The sequence below is a fragment of the Eleutherodactylus coqui genome, chromosome 5 (assembly GCF_035609145.1).
Source record: "Eleutherodactylus coqui strain aEleCoq1 chromosome 5, aEleCoq1.hap1, whole genome shotgun sequence".
Lineage (NCBI taxonomy): Eukaryota > Metazoa > Chordata > Amphibia > Anura > Eleutherodactylidae > Eleutherodactylus > Eleutherodactylus coqui.
In genome coordinates, this window is record NC_089841.1 from 29,930,306 (window position 1) to 29,956,053 (window position 25,748).

Here is a 25,748-nt window from a genome sequence, read left to right on the forward strand (position 1 = left end):
CACACCTTGGTGCTCTTCCTAAGGAGAAACCATACCCTTCCTGACCCACATCTATAGGCCTCTCCTTGGACAGCCAGCACCCTAGGGGCAAAAATCATGAAAAAATCGTTCTGTATACGATTTATTTTTTTAATCTCTAGAAGACTCTGGTTTTGGTCGATATTCCCTGTTATTATTACAAGGCTTTTTAAAAGGTCTGACATTGACTTGCACATATGCTACGTTCCAATAGGCGGCGCTACAGAGGAATTGTTCCATCTACCCATTAGCCATGCCAAATATACATAAATATGTAGGTGTGGACAAACAGCTTGGTTAATTTAGCTGCACTAAGTCGTGAGGCTGAATGCCCCCCACCATCATCCTGCCAACTCACCAGGACCCCAATCCTAAACCTCCAGCAGAAAAATCAGAACCATCTTCTTCTTTCCTCATACAGTCCTGTGTGACACCATGTGCACTGTGTAGTGAGACTCCTCCCTCATCTCCAGCACTTACTGTACTCAGGAGGAGGAGGAGTCCGGTAATTTATATATATTACTCGTCACTAATTCTCCAATTTACGGGTATCATGCAAAGCTGAACTTGGCACGACCATTCTTTACTCCTGAATAGGAAAAGTAAAGGAGTTGCAAATTGATTATTTAATTGTAAGCGTGGAAATCCGTGAAAAAACCACTATACATGAGAGAGTTCTTTTCTCAGAAACCGTAAAACCTAGGGTAATTATTTTTTGCACACACTATCTTCAAGTCGTGGAAGTGTACTAAAGCAGGGGGATTATTTTTAGGGAGTCAATTTTTTTTCTGCAAAAATGAGCAATGGGGCCTGGGATTTATTCAGTTATGCCCTGAAATCTACTATCTACTGAGTGTTCCCTCCATTATAGGCCTAGCCATTAGAGATGAGCAAGCATACTCGCTAAGGGCAATTACTCAATTGAGCATTGCCCTTAGCGAGTACCTGCCCCCTCGGAAGAAAAGATTCGGCTGCCGGCGGCGGGGGAGAGCAGGGAGGAACGGAGGGGAGATCTCTCTCTCTCTCCCCCCAGATCCCCCTGCTCACTGCCGCAACTCACCTCTCACCCGCGCCGGCAGCTGAACCTTTTCTTCCGAGCGAGCAGGTGCTCGCTAAGAACAATGCTCGATCGAGTAATTGTCCTTAGCGAGTATGCTCGCTCATCTCTACTAGCCATGTGTCCAGTAAGCAGATTGGGGCCACAATGGGTATGTTTATAAACATGCGACAAACAGGGGTATCCATTTTGGGTTACAAGTCTTCATTCATATGTGTGCTGTAAAAAAAAAAAAACTGTTTTTTAAAATGACACAATTGCCAGAAAAATTAAAATCGTCATTCTTTCTTTCTGCTTTGCTTAGAGTAATTCAAAAACTGTGGGGGTCAAAATAGACAGTACGACCCTAGGTTAATTCGATAAGGGGTCTAGTTTTCAAAATTTTGAGGGGGTTCTCTATTGTTTTGGCCGCTCAAAAGCTCTACAAGTGGGTTATGGGCCCTAAAACATTTTCAGTCAAAATATCTGTTCTGAAAGCCACTGTCTGCTCCTTTCAGTTTTGGCCCCATTGTGCATAGAGACATAATATTAGGGCCACAATGGGTATGTTTCTGGACAAAGGACAAACATTATGTTGCGCAAATCCTCATTTTCATGTGTATTATAGAAAAAACTCCTTAAAATGACATATTTGCAAAAATATGAAATTTTATTTTTTCTCCTCTAAATTGCCTTAACTCCTGAAAAAAAAAAACCTGTGAGGTCAAAATACTCATGACACCCTTGAGTAAATATACATTGAGGGCTATATTTTTTAAAGTGGGGCCATTTGTGAGGATATCCATCTTTCTGATACCTATGAGCCTTTGCAATCTCGGATTGGTGTAGGAAAACAAAATATTCCTTAAAATATTAATGTTAAATTTGTACGTCTCCTAAATGGTTAAAAAAAAACTAAGGTTTCTCAAATGTGCTTCCAGAATAAAGTAAACAGATGGAGATATACATCTTATCAAAAATGTGTACAGTATGTTTGCACATATTTCAGATATTGCAGTTTAAAATGTGAAAAAATGACAATTTTTTTTTCCAATTTTGGCACTTTTAATAAATATACACAAATTCTATTGTTCTATTTTTTTTTTTTTTTTAAACTCGTTTTATTGACAGGTTAACAACATATCAGGTACAATAACAGAACATTGTGCAGTACATAATCTTGAGTATGATGTATAAGCCGGTCGGGCCTGTGCTTTACAGTGTACATCATGTCTGGCGTTTCATTGGTCAGAAGTAATAGGGGGGTTGGCTAGAATTAAAAAGAACACAAAATGCCATGGGGTGGGTGGGTATGTGAGGGAGACTGGACGTGGCGAGGGGTCTATACGGGAAGATGTAGCCGTGCTGAGGCATATTTTAAAGCATATGTCTGCTATAGGAGTCGCCATAAGTAGGCATGTATACCTTTACACCAAATTATAATTATTAACTGGTTATGTTGCGGTACGGAGCCGGGGCCATCAAGGTGCTTTCTTCCCTTTTAAAAAAGGGGGGGAGGAGGTATGTTATTGCACTCCGCGTGGCCGACCGAGCACGGGGCAGACTCTCCCGATTCCACCACGACCCCTCCGGGGACTTTACCGTCTTTGTAACGCTGATATGGCCGATGAAAGCGGCTGCGGAGGGAACAGGGTCAGTGAGGAGTCGCACCATTGACCCCACACCTTTTGGAATTTGTCCGGGCATTTGCGGGCTTTGTATACTATATTGTTGTAGGGTATGATCGAGTTTGTGGTTTTCTTCCACATTGTCACGGTCGGGCCTCTCTGGTCCATCCATCTCATTGCGATAACTTTCCTGGCTATAAACAGGACTTCCCGTAGGAATATTCTGTGGTAGTGTTGCCACTGCTCCTCATCAAGGATTCCGAAAAGGCAGGTTTCTGGGGTGGCGGGGACCCGGATATCGAGGACCGCGGAGAGCACATTTATAACTTCGTCCCAGTATGATCGGATCCGCGGGCAGTCCCAGATCATATGCCAGAAATCGGCGTATGTGCAGGTGCATCTAATGCAGTGCGTGGATGGGGTCCTGCCCATCTTATGTAGTCTCGCCGGGGTGAGGTAACATTGATGAACTATGTACAGTTGGGTCAATTTATTATTTGCTGAGGGGGAGACAGATAGAGGCGATTCCAATATCTCTTGGAAGGTCTCTTCCGTCAGCGTTGGAATCAAAGATTTCCACTTAGTCAGAGCGGGAGGGATTTCCCTAGCAGCTTTTGAAGTTGTTAGGTGGGCATATAGTGTCGAGATGAGTCCTCGGGGCCCCCGTGATTTTAATATTCCGATTAACGGGTAATGAGATATGGTACTACTCATTGGCGGGAATTGCGTCTGGAGCGCATGCCGGATCTGTAGGTATTTGTAGAAATGGGATCGGGGTATTTGGTATTGGGCCTGGAATTGCTCGAAGGATATCAGGATATTAGAATTATAAAGGTCTCCTAGGTGAGCTATCCCATGCTGCTCCCATACCTCTAGGTCTGTTAATAGCCGCAGTTCCCCTAGCCCTGGGTTCCTCCACAGCGGCATGTCGGCGGCCACGTCAGAAAATCCGCTCGCCTCTCTAGCCTGGCGCCAAACTCGCATTGCCAGCCTATGGATGGGTAGTATTTTGCCCTTTACTGTGGCGGGTAGTTCCAGCAGCGGCCAGAGGCTGGAGGTGTTTAGAGCCTGGGCCAGGTGAGCCTCTGAATTGGGCAGTGGGCTGTCATTCAGCCAGCATTTTAAGTGTATCAGTTGACCAGCAAGGTAATATAGGAATAAATCAGGGAGTGCTGCCCCGGCCTCATCCTTGGGTCTCTGTAGCGTGGAGAGCTTAAGTTTTGGGCGGGAGCTTCCCCATATGAAAGAGATCATGAGGGAGTTCATAGTGCGAAAAAACTTCATCGGGATTGGTACCGAAATGTGTTGCAGTGTATAAAGGCACTTTGGTAGGACTATCATTTTTATCAGATTAATTCGACCTGCAACTGATAGGGGGAGTGATCCCCATATTTTGAATTTGGATCTATAAAGATCTATTAGCGGGTAAACGTTCAGGTCTAGGGTTCGGGAAATTATGTTGGTGATCTGGATACCCAGATATTTGAAGTCTTTAGATACTCGTAAGCCGCACAGTGAGTCCGTGTTTTGTAGGGGGTTTTGTGCCGAAACGAACATTAGAGCGGATTTTGACCAGTTGATCTGCAGACCTGAGAAGGTTCCAAATTTATTAATGATATCTATGGCGCGGGGCAGGGAAATTGTTGGGTCTGACATAAATAGCATGAGATCGTCGGCGTATAGTGCCACCCGGTCCTCCCGGTTTCCTATTTTAATCCCGTGATACAATGGGCACGTCCGTAGCATGATGGCCAGCGGTTCCATGGCCAGGGCGAAGAGAAGCGGGGAGAGAGGGCATCCCTGTCTAGTACCTCTGCACAGGGGGAAGTACGTAGAACAGGTGCCATTCACGGAGATTGCTGCCAGTGGTGTTTTGTAGATTAGGGAGATCCATTGAATGAAACGGTCTCCGAACCCGAATCTCTTCAGCACCTGGAGCAGGAAGGGCCACTCTATGGAGTCAAAGGCTTTAGCTGCGTCTAGTGAAGCCAAGGCCCAGTCCGTTTTGTCCACCGATCCGATTTGTGTTATTGCCTGGACTCTCCGCAGATTTTCTCTTGTAGATTTGCCCGGCAAGAATCCGGTTTGGTCTGGGTGTATTAGGTCTAGAATAACGCCATTGAGGCGTCGGACTAGCATTTTTGTCAGTAGTTTATAGTCCGAGTTAAGGAGGGAGATGGGTCTGTATGATCCGCAGTCTAGAGCGTCTTTTCCCGGTTTTAAAATCAGCACGATTGTGGCCTCGTAGAAGGAAGGGGGCAGAGTCTTGTTGCCGTAGGCAGCATTGTACGTATCAAGTAATGTGGGTAAGAGTGTCTCTTGGTATTTTGCAAATACCTCTATTGGTAGGCCGTCTGGACCCGGCGCTTTACCGTTGGACATTTCCTGAAGGGCTTCTGAGAGTTCAGTCAGTGTGAATGGGGCATCTATTAGGGCCTGTTGGTCCTGGGAGAGTGTAGGGAAATTGAGGTTAGATAGGAAGCTTGTTAGTTCTTGTTGTGTGGCATGGAATCCAGTGGCATACAGGTCCCTATAGAAGCGTTGGAATCTTGCTCCTATCGAGTTTTTTTCATGGAGAATTTCTCCTGTTTCCAATGCGATACGGAGTATCGACGGTGATGCCGAATTTTGATGCACCAGGGTGGCCAGTAGGCTGCTGGATTGGTTGCCCAGTTCATAGAATCGCTGTTTTACAAAGAAGGAGGCTCTACGAGCCTTCTCTTGTAGGTAGGTTAGATATTGCCTGCCCTGTCTTAGCCACTGCTCCCTACGTTCGTCCGTTGGGTCTGCGATGTAACTTGTCTCCAGGCGTTCATATTGTGACGCCATCTCGCGCTCTAGGAGAATCTACCTCACCTCTATGTGTATATACTGAGGAAAATCTACCTCACCTCTATGAGTATTAACTGAGGAGAATCTACCTCACCTCTGTGTGTATATACTGCGGAGAATCTACCTCACCTCTGTGTGTATATACTGCGGAGAATCTACCTCACCTCTATGTGTGTATATACTGAGGAGAATCTACCTCACCTCTATGTGTATATACTGAGGAGAATCTACCTCACCTCTGTGTGTATACACACAGAGGTTACCTACACTATATAATGCAGGCATGTTGTAGATGTTTTTATGCTTGAGAAAGGCCGATATAACGGCCGAAACGCGTCGCAATAAAAAGGAATTACTATATATACCTTCTGAATTCTGCCTGCTACCTTGGATTCAGGGGTGCTTAACCACTAGCACCCCTGCGAAGTAAGTAAACATCCACATCATATACACCTCGTTTGCACTACCTTGCATCATCTGCCATTTTCCAAAGCACCGGAGCGCTGGTTAATTTTCTGTTTTTCACATTGATGTATATACTGAGGAGAATCTACCTCACCTCCATGTGTATATACTGAGGAGAATCTACCTCACCTCTGTGTGTATATACTGAGGAGAATCTACCTCACCTCTATGTGTATATACTGAGGAGAATCTACCTCACCTCTATGTGTATATACTGAGGAGAATCTACCTCACCTCTATGTGTATATACTGAGGAGAATCTACCTCACCTCTATGTGTATATACTGAGGAGAATCTACCTCACCTCTATGTGTATATACTGAGGAGAATCTACCTCACCTCTGTGTATATACTGAGAAGAATATAACTGACCTCTGTTTGTATAACGTATATATAAATGTGAATGACCTAACCCATTGACTCACTGACTGACTGTCCATCTTCTAGACCTGCAACTATTTGGCTCAGATGACTACTGCTGTCAGCTCATTTTTGGTTGTTATGATGATTATTGATCTTTTCTGGTAAAACCTTCCACACGACTTCTCCAACCGTCTTCTGACTTTTACAATTTTTGTCTCACAGCTTTTGTATCCGGATGAAGATCTGACCGATATTAATACTACAGAGACAAATGTGAGGGGTGATCAGCGGTGTAAAGAGGAGATTCCTACAGGTAACCGCCCAAGTGAGTAGTAACCACTAAATACAGCAGAGAAGAGTCACAGATTCTCCTCGGTCAGCGGCTGCTGATAGTTATGTAGATTTATAAGGTCTGTGATCTGTCAGTTTCCGCTGAATGTTCCTCTATTCAGCCGGAGTACAAACTAAATATGGATGAAGTATAATACCAATGATATCCCCTATAACTACAGGAGATGACATTTAATGATCATTGTAATATGAATAGAAAATGTATCTGAGAATAAAGTTTCTGCATCATCTGCTATCAATACTGAAAAGGCAAAAGTGCCCAACTTTCAGCGTTCAGAACCGTTAGCTTGTATTCAATTCATAAGATGTGACTATGCCATAATAAAAAGAAAATGTGGAGACCTAGATCCGGACAACAGAATTCAGGATGTGGAGAAATAGAACATGTATGTGACCCCTTAGGACGCCAACTTTGAGACCCTTCGAGTGCACGATCTAGAGGCTTAGTTGCAGCAAATGTGGAGCGATATGCCGCAGGATGCCATACAGAACCTATATGCCTCCATGCCCGCCTATATCACATCTTGTATGAAAGCTATAGGTGGCCCAACAGGGTACTGGAGCCTCCATGCCTCCCGTATAACATCTTGTATCCAAGCTAGAGGAGGTACAACAGGGTACTAAAGCTTTCATGCCCACCCGTATCACATCTTGTTTCCAAGCTAGAGGCGATACAATAGGGTACTAGAGCCTCCCTTCGAGTGGTCAGTTTTCCACAATAAATGATGCTTTGGCTCTGATATTGTAATCACTTATCTCAACGTTACAATCACACAGAGAAAGTTTCATTAGATTCCGACAACTTATTCTAGGTGCATGATATTTTTGGATGTGTATGTATGTATACGTTATGTATGTGTGTGTGCGTGTATATATATAATATTATATATACACGTATACATTACATACATGCACGTCGTATTTTTCTGACTATAAGACGCAGTTTGCAGCGAGATAAAAACTTGTTAAAATGCATCTTCTTCTTATCGTCCAGGGACAATGGGATCTGATAGATCCAGAGACCCCTGACCACTGCCCTAATGTTCTGGCCGTGCACTGATAGATCATCAGGAGAACTCTATAGCCATACATACCACAGTTGCCCAGTCCTCCCTTTCCATGCCGGGTCAGTCCCCTCTAGCAGATAATGCTGGAGATCCCTCACATATCTCCCCAAGGTGCAGGTCCTCTTCTGTACACACAGGGACAGACAGTAGCAAAGATCAAAGGGCTTGCAGTAGCATGTCATTACCATGTAAGCAAGAAGCCGCTAGAGGGGGTCAGGTATTACTATGCCTGTTTGTTGGGATTTAGTGGTAATTGATGTTTAAATTGCCAGCTTGCAGGTGCGTGTATGTGTGTATGTATGTAGCAGAGCTGTATGCTGGTATGTGAGTTGCTGCAGAGCTGTATGTGTTGTAGACATGTGTAAGGCAAAGTACTGCAGGGAGTATACATTTCACCCAAATACTTAGCCTGGGTGAGATAAATCTCCAGTCCAGGTCTTCCTTCTGGCTCCCAGTGAGCTCAGCTGAGTACACTGTGGTAATCACTGAAACATAAAAAGCTGCAAGTTCAGGCAGTCAGTGTTAGAAACTGGAGTGAGCACATCTATCCGGTGGACTTCTGCTGATTGCTGACCATTGCTGCACATTATTAGTAAGTGAGAGTACTGCTGTTTAGTTTATTGCTGCCGGTAGCTATTTTTCTCCACTGAATTTTCTTTTATTGCTGAATATTCAAAAAAATAAAGTTATTCGAACTTTTACGTGGACTGAGTGAGCACTGTGGTGTCGCTGACCCCCACCCTAATGCAGACATTGCCACAGTGTGCATGTGAATGCTGCAGAGCTGTGTGCGTATGTTGCAGAGCTCTGTGCCTGTCAATGTAAAGAAATGAAAATTAAACATTCAGAAAGGTTATCTAACGTCTGTTTTCGACATTCTGATCGATACAAGCTTGGAGATGATGAGCCACATTTTCTCATACATTCCTACACATTTGAACTGGACTCTTGTATTCCTCAGTGATAGTAAGATTCAATTTGCTGACTGTTAAGATGGGATGTGCATACACTTTATACTTAATAGCCCCAAAGGGAAGAGCCAGGTGAGGTAAGATCCAGGGAATGAGACGGCCTATCAATTCTCTGGAAACATCTCATGTTGAACTCTATTTACATTTGCTTTAGAGGCTCCATTCAGATCATCCATAGCAGATCCGAATGAAAAAGTTGTGCGTGCAGGACTTTTTCATCCAATAAAAATACTAGACAGGTGCAAGAACCAAACAGACATCATTATAGTCAATGGGGTCCATCTGCAAAAAAGGAAACTACAGGCCTGTGAGCCTGACTTCTATAGCGGGAAAGATCTTTGAACAAATTATTGAACAGCATATATGCAAGTACTTGGATAAAAATAGAATAATTAACCAGAGCCAGCATGGGTTTGTAACAAACTAGTAATGTCAGACGAATCTAATTTTCTTCCATGACAGAATCACCGACTGGATTGATCAGGGAAATGCGGTGGATATGGTATATCTTGACTTTAGTAAAGCATTTGACAAAGTATATCATACCATACTTTTTGAAAAAATGACCAAATATGGGATTAACAAGGCAATTGTTAGGTGGATTCACAACTGGCTGAGTGATCGTACTCAAAGAGTGGTCATAAATGGCTGCACAACCAAGTGGAAGAATGTATCAAGTGGGGTACCACAAGGCTCTGTCCTAGGCCCAGTGTTGGTCAACATTTTTATAAATAATCTGGAGAAGGGAATTGATAGGAAACTGATCAAATTTGCCGACGAAACAGAGCTAGGAGGGATAGTTAACACTAGGGAAGAAAGAGAATATTCAAAAAGATCTAGAAAAGCTTGCACAGTGGGTGGTGACTGACAGAATGGTATTTAGCAAGGAGAAATGCAAAGCCCTACATCTGGGCAAAAAAAATAAAAAAAAGGGATGCACATGCAGGATGGGAGGAATTGGGCTAAGCAGCAGAACACGTGAAAAGGACTTGGATATACTAAGAGATAATAGATTGAACATGAGTCAACAATGTGATGCAGCAGCCAAAAAAGCCAAACACAATTCTGGGATGTATTAAGAGAAGCAGAGTCTAGATCCTGTGAGGTCATTATCCCCCTCTACTCTTTCTTATTCAGACCTCATCTGAAATATTGTGTCCAGTTCTGGGCACCCCACTTTAAAAAAGACATAGACAAACAGGAGCAAGTTCAGAGAAGAGTTACCAAGATGGTAAGTGGTCTGCAAATCATGTCCTCTGAGGAACGGTTAAAGGATCTGAGAATGTTTAGCTTGCAAAAAAGAAGGCTGAGAGGAGACTTAATAGCTGCCTACATATATCTGAATGGCTGTCACAGTGCAGAGGGATCCATCCTATTGTCATTTGCACAAGGAAAGACTAGAAGCAATGGGTTGAAACTGAAAGGAAGAGACACAAATTAGATATTAGATAAAACTTTCTGACAGTGAGGGTGATCGATGAGTGGAACAGGTTGCCATGGGAGGTGGTGAGTTCTACTTCAATAGAAGTGTTCAAGCAGAGGCTGGACAGACATCTGTCTGGGATGATTTAGTGTCCTGCATTAAGCATGGGGTTGGACCAGATGACCCTGGAGGTCCTTTCCTACTCTAGCATTCTATGATTAAATACCACTTCATGATGTCCCGCAGTGCTGATCACGGTTTGGGTTTTCCATCTTTCTACATTCTATTAACCCTCATTTTTGAAATCGGTATGAATATAATGGCAGGACCGCCATCAGGCAAGATAAACTGTTAAAGAGGCCCCCGCTGACTCCTGGCTACTTATTGCCTGTCAGGAAAATATCAATATTTTTGACCAAAGTAAGTGATTGTCAGCAGTTTGCATTATAAATAATTATATCTGAGAAAAAAATGCCTTTAAGTAGCCTGCCCAGTGGTCACTTACAGCTTGCTGTGCTTTCCACTGACCATTCTGCTCTACCTCGGCTTAAGACTCCATCCCCTACCTTCCCCTGGGGCTCTGACTTATATCACTGTATGGGGTCCCAATATATCTCATGGCAGATCTATATAATGGTCCTTGTTGACCCATCAGGGAGCACATTGGTGGTCATAGCCCTGGTCTGATGTGACAGCATATAGAATTATTGTATGTACTAAGCTGTTTTATAGATAAACCGTTCTATATTTACTGCCATCCTGCCTCGTAGGAGATTTTCTATGAGTTCTTTATGGAAAAAAATGGTAGCAGCCATGTTTTTACTATTCCTATGATTGCTGGGAAGATCCCCTAACTACAGTCACCAATCACAGTACATGATACATTTCTTCTGGGTTCAACCTTTGATCACAGATCAAGTGAACTTGCTTTTTCAAATCTTAATCAAAAAGACTTGGTGCAACATTGTTTCGTTAAAGTTCAACAGTTGATCGCAGGTTAAGTAAACCAGGATCAGCAGCATGGTTGGTGCAACCTACCCATAATCTTCTAACAAGGGAATTTTGCTACATGATTTGTATTTTCTGTAGAAATGTTAAATATCAGTATAATGTTTAAGGTTGTATTACCCAAAAATAATAATATCCATTTTATTCTTGCCAGATGACGGCGCTGAGAGCTCAGAAGGATGTCTGGTATCTGCAGACTGTAAAGTAGAAGCTTATGATATCATACAATATACATATGAAGAACCTGCCATTATCCCAGATATCCCCTCAGCACTTCATAGCGAAGATCCATCATCTGATCCTCTTATACAGGTCCCATCTTCTGATTCATCACAGACTGAGAAGCAGAAGAAAAGTCGCAGAAGGGATAAGACACATTCATGTCCAGAATGTGGGAAATGTTTTACTTGGAAATCAAATCTAGTTAAACATCAAAGAACTCACACAGGGGAGAAGCCGTATTCATGTTCAGAATGTGGAAAATGTTTTACTCAGAAACCACATCTTATAGTACATCAACGTCGTCACACAGGGACAGAACCGTATTCATGTTCAGAATGTGGAGAACGTTTTAGTGTGAAATCACATCTTGTTGTACATCAGAGAACTCACACAGGGGAGAAGCCATTTTCATGTTTGGTATGTGGTAAATGTTTTAACCAGAAATCAGATCTTGTTCGACATCAGAGAATTCACACAGAAGAAAAGCCATTTTCATGTACGATTTGTGGATGGGGTTTTAACCAAAAATCAGCTTTAACTGCACATGAAAGAACTCACACAGGACAGAAGCCGTATGCATGTCCAGAATGTGGTAAGTGTTTCTCAAGGAAAGGTTATCTTCTTGATCATCAGAGAATTCATACAGGAAAACCACATTCATGTTCAGAATGTGGAAAATATTTTTCAAGTAAAGGGTATCTTCTTGAACATCAAAGAATTCACACAGGGAAATCTTTTTCATGTTCAGGATGCGGAAAATGTTTTACCCAAAAATCACGTCTTCTTAAACATCAAAGAACTCACACAGGAGAGAAGCCGTTTTCATGTTCGGAATGTGGAAAATGTTTTTCTCACAAATCAGTTCTTGTTACACATCAGAGAATTCACACCGGGGAGAAGCCATTTTCATGTTCAGAATGTGGGAAATATTGTTCAAGTAAATCAGATCTAGCTAGACATCAGAGGATTCACATGGGGGAGAAGCCATTTTCATGTGCTATATGTGGAAAGTGTTTTATCCATAAGTCGTCCCTAATTGCACATCACAGAATTCACACAGGTGAGAAGCCATTTTCATGTTCAGAGTGTGGGAAATGTTTTACTCAGAAATCGCATCTTCTTAAACATCAGAGAATTCACACGGAGAAGTAGCCATTTTTTCCCTCCAAACTTGTTAATAGTACAGGTTTAAAATAAAAGTTACTTTCAAAGTAAAGTATCATGTTATAGAAGAGAGAGGAAACAATCCAGAGTACTAAATTATGAATAAGAAATGCATGTAATTAACAAATACCAAATTTATTACATTTTGTATACTGCTTGTTAAATGTAAGTGTGACATTCTTACATTTGGTCCATCCAACAAATACATTACCAAAATGAAATTAGTGGTCTCTTATTTTGGCTATATAATCTACATATTTTGGCCTATGCATACACTGTTGACAAAAGTATTGAGCCTGAACCAATCCTGTGTTACCAAAGGGATATATAAATTGGATATGTGAGCATTAGATATAAAGGAGAGTATCACACATAATATCCCAGTGCAGAAACCATCAAAATACCACCAGATGTAGAGCTGGCAATGGGGTTTGGTGGTGGGATGTCACCTGACAACTAATCAGTTTGGGACATTGCAGTGCTGTTGGACCTTCTAAAATCCACTGTTGGCAATGTTAATTGGAAATGGAAAGCATCTGGTGTGTGCAGTGCAGCCACGTTCAAGGAGACCTTGTTAACGGACAGATCATGGGCAACAAAGGCTTGTATGAGCTATGGACGCATCATGCACAATGCCTGCGGAAGCATTCACTCAGGAGGTTTCACAGGCCATTGGAACATCCATTATGGAACTGCAAAGGGTTACCATGATGAAGGGCTGCACACAAGCCCAACATTACATCAGTGAATGCACAGAGACACCTGCGATGGTGCTTGGAGCATTGTCCTTGGACTGTAAATGAGTGGAAGCAAGTGTTGTGGACAGATGAATCACCAAACACCATCTTCTGATCAGATGGTCATACTTGGGTGTGGTGGTTGCCTGGAGTGTGGTTTCTTTGTGACTGCATCACCCAAACAAGTGACGTTTGGGGGAGATTCTGTTATAGTGGGGGGTATTAATGCTGGGAAGAACTAGGGTTATTGGTTGTAGTGAAGTACACCCTCAATGCCAATGAGTATAGAGACATTCCAGACAATGTGGCATTACCTACCCTGTGGAAATACTTTGGTACAGCTCTGTGTCCCTACAAGCTTGTCCGAAAACCATGTCATGCAGCATGCAGTGCTGAGGGACAGAATATCTGTAAGCTTTACTTGCCAGCCAAAAGCCTGGATCTGATTCCCATCGAGCATCATTATATTAAGCTCTTCTCGAGAGAATCCTCATGGTAATTTGGTGGAAAGCATGTCTAGGAGGGTTTCTACAGTAATTGAGGCCAGAGTGAGCCCAACGCCAGAAAGAAAAATGTGAAGATTATTGAATTTCATCGCTACCTATGTGTGTCCTAATACTTCCGTCACCATAGTATATAGTGGGTGTTGGAAATATGGCAGCAATTTTAAGTATGTTCTTAGATCTAAGAGAGCATTGTGAACAGTGTAATTTCAACATCAGCTATAATCTGTGTCATTAAAAGTCGTTGATACAGTAGATATTCGGATACTGATCTTTGTGATTCCTTTATGGTTTGCTGGAAAATATCCAACAGTTTGCAGTGTGCAGCGGTTTGTTGATGTAGAAGCTACATGAAGTTCTGCTATTATTCAAGTACCATGATCTAAAACACCTAAGAGTGAGTGAAACAGGATGTACATTTTGAAAAGTCTTTCAGTCCTCCTTCCCCTGAAAGCCCTTGCCTTCTTGGATCAAGTGTATATTACGGACCTTGAAATTACCTTTCTTACAATGAGACAAGTGAATCAAGTTGGACTTCTCATCCACCTTCTCTGAGGAAGCCATGGTCAGCAACACCTGGCATAGTCAATCAAATCGGACTCCAGATTCTTTTTAAGATTACCAAAGAGTCACCAAATTGTAGGTGGTGGGTTCCAGTTGTGTTTTGTCAATATGGTAGAGAAGAGAAAACCTAACCATGCAGATTAGTCAGATGTTTATGAAGCTGGATAACCTAGTTGGAGACACATACTGTTCATGTGACCTTTGTGGAAAGAAAGTGCCTGTCAGTGCTGGCCTGCCAATGAAAATTTCAAATGGTGAAAGTCCATGTCTTCCTTTTAGGGTGTGTTGTAATGCAAATACAGTGGATCTGGAAAGTCTTCAGACCCCTTCACTTTCTTACATTTAGTTGTAGCCTTGTGCAAATTAAAGCGCCCAGTTGGTTCTGGAGAAACAAAGATGGCCAAATCGCTTCTCGGACTACCTGACGCCCACTGTGCACTAGTATGCATCAGTAGCCTAAGACACTAGATGCTGATGTCACTGGCCAGTGCTGCTCACATGGGGAGCACTGGTAATCAATACAGGTGTAATATCTTAGACTAATGATGCATACTAATGTACAATGTGCATCAGGTAGTCAAAGAAGCTGGTGTTACCATCTGTTTCTGGATCGGAGGGTCGCTTTAAAAAAAGAATTTAAGCTTTTCCCCATCATTCTGCACTTCATGCCCCATAATGACACTGATAACAGAATATTAGAAATCTGTATTTTTTTTCAATGAAAAACTACCATTTTGCATTGACCTAAGTATTCACATCCTTTGGTATGATACTTGAAATTTATTGCTAGGGGCCTTTCATTTCTTTTGATCATCTTTGAGATATTTCTACACCTTGATTGGAGTCACCTGTGGTAAATTTAGTTGATTGTGGACATAATTTTAAAAGACACACCTCTGTCTATATAAGTTCTCACAGCTCACAATGCATATCAGAGCCAAAACCAAGCTATGAGGATGAAAGAACTGCCTGTAAGGCTCAGAGGAAGAATTGGGTGTAGGCACAGATCTGGATAAGCTACAAAAACGTCTGCTGCACTGAAAGTTCCCAAGAGCACAGTGGCCTACATAATTCTTGTATGGAAGAACAAGCAGGACTCTTCCTTAAGCCAACCTGACCCACCAAACTAAGTAATCGGAGGAGAAGGGTCTTGGTAAGAGACGTGAACAAGAACGCAATTGTCGCTCTGGCTGAGCTCCGAAGAAACTGGGTGCAGATGGGAGAAATGTCCAGAAGATCAACTATCACTGGAGCACTCCACCAATCTGGGCGTTATGTCAGAGTGGCCTGGAAGAAGCCTCTGCTCAGTAAAAGACACATGAAAGCCACCTGGAGTTTGCCAAAAAGCACCTTAAGGGATGCTCAGACTGTGAGATGCAAGCTTCTGTGGTCTGATGACACGAACAATGGAACTTTTTGGCCTTAATTCTAAGCATTCTGTCTGGAAGAAACCAGGCATCGCTCATCACCTACCCAATACCATCTCTGCAGTGAAACCTGGTGGTGGCAGTATCATACAGTGGGGAAGGAGAATCGATCAGAGTTGATGGAAAGCTGAATAGAACATAGTACAGAGATATTCTTGATGAACCAGAGTGCAATGGACCTCAGACTGGGCAGGAGGTTCACCCTCTAACAAGACAATGACCTTAAGCACACAGCCAAAACAACACCAGAGTGGCTTATGGTCAACTTTGTGAATGTCCTTGAGTGGCCCAGCCAGAGCCCTGACTTGAACTAAATTAAACATCTCTGAAGAAACCTGAAAATGGCCATCCACAGATGGCCCCAACCAACCTGACAGAGCTTGAGAAGATGTGCAGAGAAAAATGGCAGAAAATCCCCAAATCCAGCTGAGCAAACCTTATACATCATATCCAGGAAGAATAGATGTAATCACTGCCAAAGGTGCTTCAACTGAGTACTAAGTACAGGGCATGAATACTTATGTTAATGCAAAATTTTAGTTTTTCATTAAAAAGATTTCTAATATTCTGTTGTCACTTAGTCATTATGGGTTACTGAGTGCAGAATGATGGAAAAAGGGTTGATTTTTTTTAACTTGCACAAGGCCACAGTGTAACAAAATTTGAGAAAAAAGTAAAAGGGTCTGAAGACTTCCTGGACCCACTGTGAGGATAAAGTTACGGCTTACACCCAAGTAGGTTTGGTTTGCTCACAGATTTTAACTTTTTTGGAACACCATTTGCTCTCTTAACCTTCCTTGATGTCTGGGTGTTACGGAATGTTTTTGCTGGTTGTTTTTCAACACTTCTTCAATTTCCTGTCCTGCGGAATGGGTCCCTCGGTTAGACTCTATGCAGAAATGGTCTACCTCAGACCGGAATTTCAGATATGAATTTCTTGGGTGTTACACTTGAAACAGGCCAGGCCTTTATGCAAGAGAACATATCTATACACACTAGAGTTGCATGCCAACTTTTGCCATGACACGGGTCGCACAGCTAAAGATCGTAATGTAACCTTGTGATATTGTGACATAATGGAAGTTAGCTGAGGCTTGCACATAAATAGCGGCTGTGGCATCTGAGGTATTTGGCAGATAGAGGGGAGCTCCCTCTCTCAGCCCATTAGTGTCACAAAATTGGTGGTGGAGTGCCAATAGATTACCATGGCAACTGGAGACGTTACAGCAACCTCCAAGTCTGCCATGAACCTATTAGGACTTGCCGAAAAATAATTATACCCCAAAAAAGTCCCAATAAAAATTTCAACCTGTTCACAAAAAACAGGCTTTCACACGGTTACATTGAAGGAAGACTGAAAAAGTTACGGCACATGGAATGCGAATAGACAGAAATGACTTTGCCGTAAAATCAATGACATAAAAGGTCTAGGATGCGAAATTCACCAAGGGATGTAAATCTTGTACTTTATTCAAGTACAACAAGCGCATCACAGCTGTGAAGAACATCTGGTTGCAAACAAGGCAATGGCCGTTTTGCATTAGCACACGCTTCTTAGCTGCATCTGTATTCTTCTCCCTCTGTTTTTTTCTTACCTGAATGTAACAAAGCTTGAAGATCTTACCAAGAATCTGTTCTGATTCTGAACGTTTTCCTGTTTTTGATATAACCATGACAAATCATCCAACACTCTAATAGACATTGATTGCTCTTTGTTAAAAACAAGTCCACCCCTAGAAAAAGTTATCGCTTTGCTGCAGTTACATCTCAGGCAGATCTGTAAATGATGAGAGTTGTGGTGATTAGGTGAAAGGTCTTGTCACCGGAGGCCCTAAAAGTGGTTCCCCCCTTGGCCTATAAAAGGGTCTTGGAGGCCTTGTGTGTAGTGACCTCTTCTTCCACTTGTGTAGAGCTTGTTGACCACTAGATGCCTCTATGACGCAGAGAAAAAATTTCACCCTATTACCAGAGTCTGAGAGGAGCGCATTATTGGGGTGTGAGAAGCTGGATGGTCGTATCGATGAATTGTCCACCAGACTGTTAGGAGATGTTGGGACCAGTGGATGTGTGAGGGCACACAAGGTGACCAGGCTCAGGATGTCCCTGACAGACCTACAGTAGAGAGGATCATCTGATTGTTTGACAAGCGTGAGCAGCTCCAACTGTTTGATTAACTGGCATCCAGAGACCGATGGCGCCATTGTTACAGGCCCTGTGTCTGTCGGAACCACATGCTTGGCTAAGGGACATTTTGGACTTTATGTGCCCATTAAATGGACCGCTTTTGACATCTACCTGGCCCTGTGAGTGACGAAAATAGACTGCTACAGTCATATGATCTTGGACGCAGTGGGAGTAACAATCCTCAAGGAGCATGCGTATTAGGGCTCCTACCCACGATGTGTTTTCTTGCGATGCGAGAGTGAGTAAAGAAGCAGGAATATGAAACCAATGATTTTCAATGGTTTTATACTCATTTGTGAGGTTTTCACTCAAGCTAGCAGCGCTAAGAAAAAACTGCGCTATTGCCAACTGTTTTCAATGGGGCCAGCGGCAGCAGCGCTAGCCCCATTAAAAACATAGAGAGTACATCACTCTCTCTTGACACGCTTGAAATATAAGCCCTTCCCTGAAAATCATATGTACCGCGTTTCCCTGAAAATAAGGCAGTGTCTTATATTATTTTTTGTTCAAAAAGGTTTAACTTTTTTACATGTATAGCTGCCTGGATACTATTTAAATTGACTTTTTTATTTAACTGTTAGCAGGGCTTATATTTCAAGCATCCTCAAAAAGCCTGAAAAATCATTTTGCATCCTCAAAAATTCTGGAAAATCATGATATGTCTTATTTTCAGGGAAACAGGGTAGTTGTAAAAAAAAAAAGTAAAAACAAAAAAGTTTTTACTCACCTAGAAGAGCTGTCCGGCTCTTCTCTCCGGCCCTGGCAGTCGTCTTTTGTCGGCCAGGGATTGAAAAATCCCCGCCTCCAGAAAGTGCTGCCTCTGATTGGCTGAGTGCTGTTACCAATCAGAGGCAGCGTCCAGCCATCATTGAATGACAGCTGAGCACTGCCTGTGATTGGTCACAGTGCTCAGCCAATCACAGGCAGCGCTCAGCCATTCATTGAATTCAATATGCTTAATGCAGGAGAACATGTCGTATTACAGGGAGGCAACACAGAAGGACAAAGTAACTTACACAGGCCAAGTTATTCGTGTATCTCTGTTCCCGGACACCTTCTCGTGAACACTCACCGACTCTCTACCGGTACACACCCATGAAACAGAAGAATGCACACAGCGCTGCACAGTGGGAACTCGCACTTCTTGCAGCTTCTCACTTACTTATTCCTCCATGCAGGGAAGAAGAAGGGGTCCACAACGCTCGTCCTCTATCCTTGCACCCTTTTCCATATTCCCTACCAGCTCCTCTCAGGACAGATGGACTCCAGCAACTGACTGCTTCCACCTCCGCCACTACTATTACTACTCTCCACACTCATGCACTTTGCAACCACATATATAAAAAGGTCACAAGACATACAAAGAGATACTTTTCCAGACATAACCCAGACAGTAACCCATTCAGTGCTGCAGCTAGGCAATACACATCGCATTCACTCACATGGAACACACTGACAATACACAGAAGCACAAGACTACATAGATCACTCAGAAACAGCCAGAAGCTTCTACACATCAACCTCTGTACACTACAGCTGTTACAAGTGCCAGCCACTACACAGGAGGTCGGTGCGAGACTACTGCTATGACCTCTATGTATTTGCGGCGCTGACAGCATGCGCCCCCTCAGCTAATCGCTCGGAGTCCCGAGCGACGGACCCCAGCCGACCAACTATTGATGACCTATCCTGAGGATAAATCATCAGTAGTATTCTCCTTGGAAAACCCCTTTAAGACCAAGCCTACCTGACAAAAAGCTTGTGTGGCTGACGGCTAATTTTGGCCCGCATGCATCGGGTCTCGCCGCTATACATACTATATGAAACACCCAGCACATGTGCTCTAAAGCAGACCCATTCAGCATTTCCTGCTAGGCAGTGAACACTACGTCACTAGTGACCGGGTACACTGGGCTGCTGGAGGCAGAATGTCGGTAACCTGTGCTTCGTCACCGGAAGAAGAAGATCCGGCCGGCAGGAGGTGATATGACTCGGGGAAGCGGAGGAGCCATGAGAACATCGGTGAGGTGAAGATGTGGCAGGAAGGCTGCCTGGGGAGGAATAGGTAAGTATAGATTTTTTTTATGCACAGAGTCCACCGTAAAACAGAGCATGCTGCGATTTTTTTTCTGCTCGCGGAATCTGCAATTCCTGCCCCCAAGTGTGAGCTGACTGGTGAAAGTCAATGCCACGTATCATCGCATATCATACACGTGGACGGTGAGCGCAGAATCCTTAATTCAAATACGCTCGTCTGAGACCGATCTTACAAGGGTGAGAGATGCATCGCTCCCGCGTGTTGTGGAGTAGGTTTTTCTGAAAACTCTAGCCTCAATCAATCAAAAAGCACAAGATCTTCTATCTAAGACATCTCTTATCGCTGATGGTGCGCTCACAGTAAGTGACCCCCAGCTTACATACATGTCATGTTTATTATGTTTAATGGGAAAACTAAAGGTTACATTTTTTTGTCTTGGTGAAGTGTGGCCAGTCTTATCTACGTCAGAAGCTCCGGCTGGGGGTCTGTCACAGATGGGGCTGAAAATACCGGAAGGAAAAGTGCTTTTTCTTTAATCCAAAAGCCAAACAAGTAGAGAAAAGCGGACGCGCGCCATTATAGTCAATGGGGTCCATCTGGTGCTGTTTGGTTCCAACCAGAGAACAAACCGTTCAGCTGCAGGGATTCCCCTGTCCTGCTCCCCGAACAGAGCAGGAAAGTGGAATCCCCAGTGCAGCCGTGAAGGCAGCCTAAGGGCTCCTATAGTCACCGCGAATTACACAAGCGTATATCCCAATGGACTTTCATTCTCCCATGCCCTCCGGCGTTGGGACGCTGCGTATCGATACACAGGAGAAATAAATCGCAGCATGCTCTACTTCTCTGTGTATCATACGTAGCCCTAGTATCGGCGGTGTATGATGCGCTGTCCATACGTAATACGTTGCATACGGACAGCGCTTCCATATTGAAAAAAATAATCCAACTGCGCATTTCTGTGATCACGTAATTCGCTGTACCATACACAACCCATACGCGCTCTCTGACAGCAGATCGCAGGCCGCTGTCACACCTGCGTTAGGGTCAGTTCAGGGTTTCTGTCCCTCTGCTCCATTTTTTTTGGGGGGGGGAGAAACTGAAAAAAAAATGGATGTTTTTTTTCTCCATTGATCTCAATGGTGTTTCAAAAACTAGAAAGGCTTCAGTTTGCTGCCATCAGGTTTTAATTTTTTTTTGGACAGAAAAATAGCGCAGTCTGTAGTTATTTTTTCCGTCCTGACTCCACACATCACACACACAGCTCTGCTACATCCAGCAGGGATCACGGCTAAAAGTCTGATCACCCCTGGTCACGTGATCCCTGACTCCTCCCACAGCGGTGATCACATGACGTTGACATCATCACAGGTCCTGTAGGCTGCTGCCAGGTTCTGCAGGTAGGTGTGTGTCCCGTCATGTCAGTTGCTGCTCGTGGAGGACACCTAGAAGGTGCGAGGGGGTTGTAAGACTATCTATGCGCCTCTGAGAAATTTGGTTTGTAAGTGTAAGACGGAATAAAGCCTCCACAGCACCACCTATTGGAAGGCAACATTCCTGCAAGTCAATGTCCACCCTATAACAATGGCCTGGAGATTGTAACCTTCTCATTTGCATATTTCCCAGAAGAGCTTGCATGGCCTCACAAGTCTCCTCACACCTAGGTGTCTCCCTAAGGCTGGCTCATACTGCCGTATGTGTGAGTCATGCAGGGTTTTACAGCTGTGGGGACGGCCTATCACTACATGTGGCAGCGATGCTGTATTGCACATGGCACATATATATATGCCGGCCATACTCAATGTAATTATGTATGGGTGATGTTGATTACGCATCCATAAAGAACAACGGTCTCTCTTGTGTATAATACGTGGCAAATAAATCATGCTGCCTTACCGTGCCCATCTCCAGCCTCTATACCTTCTGTATCCCCCCATTACTTGTAGTATGTAAGCTTGTTGGAGCAGGACCCTCACCTCTACTGTTTCCATCAATCGATTACTACATGTAACCGTGTTTTTTGTATCTGTTCTCACCTGTTTTTTTAAGCGCTGCGGAAGATGTTGGCGCGATATAAATAAAGATTATTATTTGAGCCTGCGAATTACCATGTATCACATGCTCAATATGCTGTAGTCTTTCTCTTGTGTGAGTCAACCTGAGGAGAAACCATCGCCCTCCCGACCAGCATCATAGGCCTCTCACTAGCCAAGCCAACACCCTACCCAACACATCACCCCGAAACAGCTGTCTGTGTGCGGTGACTCTGGCTTTGGCTTACAAATCTTGGTTGTTTTAAGTCTTGTTTGAAAAAGTTTAACATTGACCTGTAGGAATGCTGACTTCCATTAGGTGGCACTGCAGTTGCATATTTTCCAGAGGCGCATGCATGGTGTGGCGGTTTCAGGCACTAGGGTGAAGCCTCATGTGTGGCAGTCGGTGGTCTGGAGAGTAATCAGTGAAGAGCCAGGAGTCAGCAACAGAAGGTCTCAGCTCGCAGTGTAGATGGAGGAGGCAGGTAGCGTAGTCAGAAGGGAAGCCAGGGGTCAGCAGTGGGAGGTCTCAGTATGCGGTAAAGATGGAGAAGGCGGGTAGCGTAATCAGAAGGGATGGGTGAAGGCACACAAGGCGATTGGGCTCAGGACGTCCTCGACAGAAAACCAGTATAGATGACCGCCTGATTGTCAGAAAAGCATGAGCAGCTCCAACTTTTTAGTTGTCTGCCATCCAGAGACAGGTAAAACGTGGAACTGGGCCACCATCCTTAGTGAAAAACCCATGTTTAGTTGGGCACTGATGATGACCAAACTAAACCTAGGGGTGAGGGTCTCAATCCTGCCTTTGCTATGGAGCGGCAGACTGTCCCCACTGCTGGTCTGTATGGGACTATCTGGATACCAATTTCGACAGCCTATAAATTTGCACAATCTACAGGCTAAGTTACAGCAATTGTGGAGCGATATGCCGTACGATACTATACAGAACCTATATATCTCCATGCCCACCCATATCATATCATGAATCCAAGTTAGAGGCAGCCCAACAGGGTACTAGAGCCTCCATACCGACTTGTATCACATCTTGTATCCAAACTAGAGGTGATACAACAGGTTACTAGAACCTCCATACTGGCCCGTATCACATCTTGTATCCAAGCTAGATGTTATACAACAGGGTACTAGAGCCTCCATGCCTGCCCGTATCACATCTTGTATCAAAGCTAGAGGCGGTACAACAGGGTACTAGAGCCTCCATGCCTGCCCGTATCACATCTTGTATCAAAGCTAGAGGCGGCCCAACAGGGTACTAAGTGTCCATACTCGCCCGTATCACGCCTTGTATCCAAGCTAGTGGCGGCCCAACAGGGTACTGGAGCCTCCATACCGACCCATATCACATCTTGTATTCAAGCTAGAGGTGATACAACAGGTTACCAGAGCCTCGATGCCTGCCCGTATCACATCTTGTATCCCAGCTAGAGGTGATACAACAGGGTACTAGAGCCTCCATGCCTACCCATATCACATTTTGTATCCAAGCTAGAGGTAATACTACAGGTTACTAGAGCCTCCATGCCTGCCCATATCACATCTTGTGTCCAAGCTAGAGGTGATACAACAGGTTACCAGAGCCTCCATGCCTGCCCATATCACATCTTGTGTCCAAGCTAGAGGTGATACAACAGGTTACCAGAGCCTCCATGCCCACCCGTATCACATCTTGTGTCCAAGCTAGAGGTGATACAACAGGTTACCAGAGCCTCCATGCCTGCCCATATCACATCTTGTGTCCAAGCTAGAGGTGATACAACAGGATACTAGAGCCTCCATGCCTGCCCGTATCACATCTTACATCCAAGCTAGAGGCAGTACAACAAAGGGTCAGTTTTCCACAGTTAATGCTCCTACCTTTGCACGCTCTATAGCTTTGCCACTGTTGGAAGTCGTTTATCAAATAAATGTCACAGCCAAAATCCAATAGTTGCACTGGAGAACAGACTCCCCACACCATCGCTTTACCACGCTAAAGGTCTATGCCTCCAATAGTCCCAGTATCAGCGGATTTTGTGCTTTATACTCCCCTTGATACCTCAATGGGCTCTCCTCCCACTGGAATAGTGGAACGTGCGCCATAGCAGTAACACGCACTGCTCATATCCCTCTCTTTCTCTCTTCCTCTCTTTCGCTCCTTTGCAATGTGTACTGTAATATACATATGCAGAAGAGAACTCTGATGTCTGAGATTTCTTCTGCATAGTGTTAGAAACATGTGTCAGACCTAGTCTGACATGAGAGCTCTGCAGGGAAATCCCAATGTCCGACAAGGTAAGACACTGGACTGGAAAGAGTTAATGCTCCATGGTGTACAGTTACGCCATGCAGCTTGGAGTTTGCATGGAGCAGGATCAGGGGTCAATCCCAGTCCATATAATGGGGGTGTCGGCTGTCTTTGACAGCTGAACCTGCCCAGAACAGCTGTGATCAATGCTCATGATTAATCCTGGCTGTTAACACTTTAAATGCCACAGTCATTTCTGATAGTGGTACTTAAATGGCCTGATGGGAGTTCGGGGGTTCTGGGGTTCTGAATAGCCCCTCGGGATGCCGTTTGGTTGTTATGGCAGCCAGGACCCTTCTGAAGGCTTCCAGGGCCGCCATTGCAGATTGCCTAGGAAGCTGTGCCTTAAAAATAAAAATAAACCAAAAGCATATTTGGTATACCTGTGTCCGTAAAAGTCAGATCTATCAAAGAGACACATTTATCTTGCAGAGTGAACGTCGTCAGAAAGGAAAAATAAACACAATGTCAGGATCATTGGATTGCCATCCAGGTATCATGGCAGCCTGATACTTCTGAAGGTCCCCGGGGCTGACATGATTGTTTTGTCTATTAAAGATGTGCCTGTGGCCTATGGCAGGTCTTAAATAGGCAGTCTGTTAAAATACAGTATAAGGCCTCAGTCACACGGGCGTTTTTCCCGCGATTTGCGGATCGCATGACGGATGCGCATCCGCAAATCACGTGACCGGGGCCGAAAAATCGCCCGAAAAAACTGCTCCTAGCCGCGTTTCATTCATCAGCTGAATGACAGCTGAGAGCTGCCCCTGATTGGTCCCTGCGCTGAGCCAATCAGAGGCAGCACTCACTCACCCATTCATGGATTCATGAATGGGTGAGTGAGAGCTGCCTCTGATTGGTGAGGGCTGTGACCAATCAGAGGCAGTTCATTTAGCAGGCGGGGATTTTAAATCCCCAGCTGCTGAATACTACTCGTAGCAGTTCAGGAGAACTGCCGGCCGGCCGCGGCTGAACTCCGTCTGCCGGGACAAGGTGAGTATATATTTTTTTTAACTTTTTACACATTTCTGGATGAATTTCAGGGAAGGGCTTATATTTTTAAGCCCTTCCCGAAAATTCATCGTGAGATCGCCCGCAGCCCATTGCTTTCAATGAAGCCGGCTGTATTGCCGGCTCCATTGAATTCAATGGGCAAACATCATTCTTCTCTGCCACAGCTGTTACAGCTGTGGCAGAGAAGAATGATTTGTCTAGTATATGTTCTCAATGAGGTCGGCCCCAGGCGCCGGCCCCATTGAGCGCATATAGAGAAGAGAACAGGAATCGCAGATCGCAGATAGGTGCGATCTGCGATTTCTGTTCTATAATTTATCGGACGAGCGCATAAAAAGCGCTCATGTGTCTGATACCATTGCAAAGCAATGGTTCTATAAAATCGCACATCGCATGCG

General features: G+C 44.1%; 1 pseudogene; it reads left to right on the forward strand.

Moving 5' to 3' along the window:
• Positions 1-25,748, forward strand: part of LOC136629220 (zinc finger protein 585A-like) — a 56,078-nt pseudogene that overhangs the window by 5,470 nt on the left and 24,860 nt on the right.